The following is a 6,994-nucleotide window of genomic DNA, read 5'->3' as shown; positions in this document are numbered from 1 at the left end:
TAAGAGTACATACATCCCCCCCCCCCCTTTTGTAGTGTATGTTTTTAATTTGTTGAGTTCTCTGTTTCTTATTGGTTTGCCTGGTCACCATTTAATTTTATTTTCAGAGCCACTAATCTCCATCTTTGTTGTACTCATTGTTGTCATTAGGATTGTTATCAGTACTCCCATTAAGTGCTCTTACACTGTGGCCTGTGGTACCGATGGGTCTCAGTAGTGGGACATGCAAGGTATTACTGCACAGCGGGAAACACAAGAGAGGATGTTCTGGCTTAGACAAAGTGTGTGTGTGGAGGGTGAATGGACTGATGTGATGAGGAGGGGTACAGTGGGGGCTTCTCTGTGGGAAACGGCAACTTCCTCCCTGTCTGTCTGTGAGCGGAGACCAGTAGACAGCAGCTTGGCTGAGTCTGTGGCACTGTGGCTCCGCTCCACCACACAGCAGCGGCAGCCCATGAGCTTGGCACCAGCCGGGAAAGTGTTGTCACGTAGGCGTTCCCAAACGCTGCCACTCTCTTCCTGCTGGGACTGAAGGAAAGAAAGCGGGAGGGAGGAGGAGAGGAAGGGAGGAAGGGGGAGAGGAGGGATGCAGGAGCACACCTTACCCTGTTTAGAAGGCACATCCTCAGAGCACACCATTAGAAACCACCACCAGCACCACCCACACTGTCCAAGCAGCACTCAGCTCCAACATTGCCCCTGGACTGCAGGTAAGAGCAAATATTTACTGTGGGACTGAATGTGTGTGTGTGTGTGTGTGTGTGTGTGTCTGTGTTAGTGTGTCCATTTTGCTGAATCGTGCCCAATGTTTTGGGAAAGAGTATTGGAAGCCAAGCAGACTAGACACTTGTTACACAAACCCAAACAAACAGTGTTAACTGCTCTGCTGAAGCGAAGAGCTGGATGAAAGTGAAATAAAGTGACAGTAATGGTCACCTGGGGTGGGGGTTGGGGTTTGGTTCCAGCAGCAGAGAACAGCTGAGACTTGCTTTAAATACAAAGTAGAAAATGTTCTTGGTACATTTTTTAATGATAACTTCTGTATAAATACATAGAAAGGGTGCTTTGCAGCAGTGGTGTGCACAGACCTCCGGAGGGGCAGGGGAGAAGTGGCGTGGTGTGGGGTGCTTTGCAGTGAGGCCATACTGTTTGTTATTAACAGTTATATGTATGTTAATATATATTTAGCTATAATAAGTCATGTTTTGAAGTGTCCACTTGAAAAGTCCCAAGAAAATGAATGTGTGGTTTTGACAAGGTGTAAGTCAAGAGGAAATTGAATTTGATATTATTCTTAAAAATTGCTACTCACCTAAATAAATCACCATGGATGATAAATGGAAGAGGAGAACCACAAGAAATCAGCGAGCAGTTCAAGTGTGGACAGGAGCCAAAGCAACTAAATGAGAAAGATGGCGCCTCTAGAAAGTAAAGAGCCCCGCATATGACATGCGAAAAAAAAAGAGATATTTTGGCAATGAATTAAGAATTTGTTCCTCCGTTTTAATTAATTCGTGGCCACTTTGTATAATTTTGGTCCCTTGTTTTAATTAAGATATTGTTATTGTTAAGATATTGTGGCCATGAATTAAGAATTATTTCTCATGATTTAAATTATTTAAAACAAGGGAATGAAATTGTAAAAATTTGGCCATGATTTAACTAAAAAGGAGGAATGAATTCTTAATTCATGGCCATGGTATCTATTTTTTCTTTTGCATGTCATGTACAGGGCTCTGGAAGTAAGGTAAACAATTCTAAAGTAAGTTTTCTATTTCATCTATTTACTTCTTTGTGATAATGAATGTACATTATCTTGATTACTTTGAAATTATTTTATAATTTGATGTATAGTCTCCAAAAACTTCCAAAAATTACTGTCCATTACAATATACAAAACAATTTGCCTAGCAACAAGATGAACACTGTAAAAGTATTACAGTAATGTAAACACTTAGTTTTCCAAGGTCATATTCACTAGAGTTGATAACTATCTGCATTTGTATGAAACCATAAAGAGTGAGTCTGTGGTGTGATACCACAGACATGAAAGTTACCCAGAAAATTGGAATGATATATAGTATTGCCATGGATGAGGTGAATTACACCTGCAGTAAAAGGATTTCTTTTTTCTTTTTTTTCTATTTGGAGCGCTACAATTTTTCTTAAATTTGACGTGAATATTAGGAAATATCTGACTACTAATTGCTGCAATTAACCAATCAGAATCAAGTATTCCAGACAGCTGTGTAATCCAGAGAGCAACTAAGGATTCCGGTGTCAGCTACATCTATTTTTTTGAGTTATTTTAATTCATTATGCATTTGATGTTGCTTGGTACACTGTAAAAAAAAATTCTAAGTAAATAAAACAAAGATTATTGATGTATGTTTTACAAGAAAATACATATTTCAGTTTTTCTACTTCAAAATTTTAAGCTTAATTCAATGTGTTACTTGCCATTTCTTTGTAATTGTGAAATTTACTAGCAATTTCTGAGTGGAAATTGGTTTGTAGCGCAAATAGTTTACAGTTTATTGCACGTTATTTTTCTAATTTACCTATAATAAATACTAATAAATCAGCAGACTCAAACATTCATGGGAAACAGCTTTTTTTCCACATTAAAAAATAAGGTAGATAAAGGTATGAAAGTAATATCAGTTATAACATCAGTAGTATCAATATAGGATGAGTCACAAAAATGTCTAAATGGACAAGGTAAAGGATCAAATCCATAGCTTGAAATCCCTTTGACAGATAAAAGTATCTGCCAAATTCATAAATGTAAATTGAATGTTTTTTTATTGATTATCTGCTCTCAATTTTTCAGTTTCATCTGTAGAAATTTGTGTTATGACACTGGTTTCTCAGCACTTGCATGCTTGACCTCGTCTTAACTGTCCTCCTGCTGTGGGTTTGTATCCTTCACCTGTTTGATAGGAAGCTGCAACATTGATTTTCCACTTGAAGGCAGTGGACATGAGAAGTCTGCTGAGAACTGAGGAATCCTTGCGTCTGGTCCCTGTGACCAGAAGCTCTTCCAGCAAAGGATGAGTCTGCTTCCAGCTCATAGACAGGGCATGCTCCCCCAAATGGGGAACGGCCCTGCTGTCTTTCTGTCTGCTGCCAGGGAAAGAAAAACACCCCTCTTTCCTTGAGCGGAGGCCCCAGGGGAGGGGGGAAGGGGGCTAGCCTGTGTTTACTCTCTTTCGTGGCCTGGGTAGCTCAGAAGAGTAAGGTCTGTCTCGCCCATCACAGCCTTGCTGAGTGGTCTGTTGGAGACGAGTGTTTGGCGAGCTGGCAGTGCTCCAGCTGCATGTGTCTAGGGTGGATAATGAACTCCAGGTGCTCCAGTGGGTAGTTTAAGACACCTGTCACCAATATTTAGTGCCAGGAAAAGCCAGACTGCAAACAGAGTGAGACGATCAGTTTGCTTACTTTAAAGGAGCCTACCTAATTGGAGGTGCAGGTCTGATGAGGAGACATGAGATGCAGGAGAACTGGAGAACTTTGTGTGATTTGATGATTTTTTTTTATGGTGGTTATATATTTGAATGCAGCTATGTGCATGTAAGTTGTTGCATCACTGGTCACTTGAAATACAAGCTAGAGAATCTCATACTTTCTTTCACTGTATTTCATGTGTTCCTGGCAACACAAATGTCATGCCCATGCAAACTGAGAGGGCACGTGCCCCTAATATTTTTTAAGCCAAGTGTATTTTCAGTGCAAAAAAATAGCTATTTGTAACATTTTTGCTTCACCCAAAACAAAAAAGCATCTACTCGCCTCATTTAACTTGAAACAACCAATATATGAAAGACTTAATTTTTCCATTGTCAAGTCAAAAGAGATATTTAGCAAAATGTCCTCAAAATCAAAGTAAATAGTGTAAAACTCAACTGCAATTTAGCTTGGTTTAATAAAAAAATGCATCTAAAAAGAACAGGATTTTCACCTAATTTTCTTTGGTCATGTCTTATCTACACTATTAAAAATAAAGGTTTTTATAGTATAGTCTACACTCACTGTCATCCATTCAAAGATATCCTTAGAACATGACGTGAACTGAAGCTACCTTGTGCTTAGATCTGTAAAGAACTACCATAATCATACCTCTTTTCCGAGAGATTATTCAGTTTCTTTTCTCCAAATATTCATTCCCTACAGGATGAGGATCTGGTCAAGGGCCCAGTATGTGGAGAGCAGTCTGGTGCTGCTTGGTCTTGTAACGCTTGCTCTGTCTCTGGGTAATCTCTCAAGTAGAGGACAGGTTTGTAAAGTTTAAAAAAACAATTTTTTTTTAATGATAAATCAAAACCCACGTCTCATTAGATTTATGTTAACAAGAAACACTGTTTTTTTGCGGTATATATTGCAATACTCTATTTCAAAGATTCAAAATATAAGAAATGTTATAGCGTGCTCTTAGCATAGATGTTGGCCTCCAATGTTGATTTTCTAAATGAACTCTTTATTTGCCAAAGGAAGAGGGTGTTGCCTCTAACAGTCTAGAGGACGGGCTGGAAGTGATCACCTACTGGTGGGGAGAGTGGACAAAATGGACCGCCTGCACACGCACCTGTGGAGGAGGAGTCATGTCACAGGAGAGACACTGTCTACAGCAAAGGTCAGTGGCTTTCACACAAAACATTCGCTGCACATATTACATTTTATAATATATGTTATAAAGCTATTATAAAAACAATCTGTTACTGTATACAATGGCGGTAAGATTTAACTGCAAGATAAATTTGATATGAGAAATGTTTGCACAAGGTTTCGTTGACACCACTCCACCTGCAAAATACAGCAATATGCTTGCTAGTTAGTATGAAATCCCAGTTCCACCACATAAGAAAAAATGCATGCTTTAGTAAGTAATTATGAAAAGGTAAAATTATGAGATAAATGGTAATTATTTTAAATTATAAAAAACATTTATGACATACTTAGTAAATTATGAGATAAAAATGTCGTAATTATGAAAACATGAGACAGAGTCATTTTTGTGACATGCTGTACAAAGACAATTATGAGATAAAAAGTCATAATTATATAAAGTTTAAATTATAAGATAAAAAATCGTATTTATGACATACTAAGTCATAATTATGATATAAAATGTACAATTTATGGCATACTAAATCATATTGTGAGATACTAAGCAATAATTATGACAAAAATGTCACTTATGTCATACTTGTATCCAACTTTTTGTTTCAATTTTGACTTCTTATCTCAGAATTTCAACTTTTTATGTCATCATTATGATTTATTCTAGCATGATTTTTTTGGGCTTCCATACAGTAAGTTAGCCTACTCAAATTCAATGTTTTTGTACCACTTTTCTATTACATTCTGAAAAAAAAAGTTTTTGGTTTTAGTTTTCTTCCTTGAACCAATTCTAATCCTTAAACATAAATGTATTAGGTATCGGGAAAAAAAATAGTGAGTGTAATAAATGTCCTGTTGTATTCTAAACTAAAACAATTTCTTCCAAAGAAAGAAAACAACAACCGGTAAAGACAACATGACATGCACAGGCAATGCAAAAAAGTATCATCTCTGCAATGCAAAGGTCAGCTCACAGTATCTGTCTTTCCTTTCCTCACACACACACACACACGAGTGAATAAATAAAATCATCCAATCTTCCCATCACTATATCTCACCCTTGTTATTTTCCAGCTGTGACTGACCAAGCAGGGAACTTTTTCTTCAATGGTGCATATAAAGTGGACACCCCTCAGAACTTCCATGCAGCAGGGACCATTATCAAATACCGGCGGCCTACTGATGTGTATGAGACGGGGATCGAGTACATCGTGGCAAAAGGGCCCATCGATCAGCCCATCAATGTTCTGGTACTGTAGCCGTGGTCCTCTCTTCGCCGCCAAGGGCTCATGGGTAATCTCACTGGCTGGCTAACCATGGCTTTGACTTAGTGCAGGCCAAAGGTCTAATGGTTCACTCTGCATAATATTCTGATGCATTGTCCCAGGAGGAATGACTCAGTTATTTCACTTAAATCTGGGTTTATGGGACGAATGTAGGATGAAAAGTGAAATATTGTATTCTGGACATTTTTCAACCTCGGTGCCCTTTTATTGCCATGATTTTGTGCACCATAAATATTAACTCTGGGAAAGAGTAGTCCAGAATGTTTGTTTCCCATCAAGTGTAAAATTAGATATTATCATAACATATTTCTCTTAATTGTCTCTTAATTGTTAGACATGTCACTGTCGTTTCTCTCAAAGGTCTGGAACCAAAACGGCCAAAATCCTTATATCACCTACGAGTACACAGTGATGAGGGACTCTATGCCTTCTGTGTCCCAGCCCCCCATTTACACGGGCCCCCAAGGAGGATCCAGTCTGGTGTCTGTGGAGATTGGGAGTGTTTTACACCATAATGAGAGCATGCATGATAAGACAGTCCCTGAGATGGAGGGAAACCAGATACAGACCACTGGACCACGGGCTGTGGAAGGACAAAAGCCTGGCCAGGAAACGAATGAAGTGTATGAGACGGCGAACATTAATTGTGAGCAGGATGCTAACACACAAGTCCAGTATACAGGTAAATATCCGTTTTTGTCTATACATCTGCTCTGTTTTGTCAATACATTTCTGGAAGAAGTACCTTAATGTAGCTCCAATAATTTCATTTATTGGCATTATTGGGTTTCATATCATGAGGAATCAAATTTGAGATTGTATTAAATGTTTTTATGTAAATATATAAAAATGGAATAGATCTAATAGATCTAAACTATAGAACTATATAATTCTATGATTTATATATTTTTAATTCAAGGCTGTTAGGCTTTGAATTCAAATTGAATGATTCTGCTCAATTAGCTTAAAAGTTATGATGAATAATGAAGATAATAAAATTATTAAATATTCTTAAAGATATAAATATAAAAGACAACTAGGGAAAAAAAAACACCAAATATAGTAACAACATATCCCAAGGGTCTCAC

At 37.8% G+C, this 6,994-nt stretch overlaps 1 pseudogene; it reads left to right on the top strand.

The window, feature by feature from the left end:
• The first annotated feature begins 454 nt into the window (after positions 1-454).
• The window catches only part of LOC107672527 (ADAMTS-like protein 2), a 14,846-nt pseudogene continuing 8,306 nt past the window's right edge, over positions 455-6,994 (top strand).

This window comes from Sinocyclocheilus anshuiensis, unplaced genomic scaffold (assembly GCF_001515605.1).
Source record: "Sinocyclocheilus anshuiensis isolate Anshui unplaced genomic scaffold, SAMN03320099.WGS_v1.1 scaffold176, whole genome shotgun sequence".
Lineage (NCBI taxonomy): Eukaryota > Metazoa > Chordata > Actinopteri > Cypriniformes > Cyprinidae > Sinocyclocheilus > Sinocyclocheilus anshuiensis.
The sequence above is the reverse complement of the archived record's forward strand: the minus strand, read 5'-3'. Positions and strand labels throughout refer to the sequence as shown.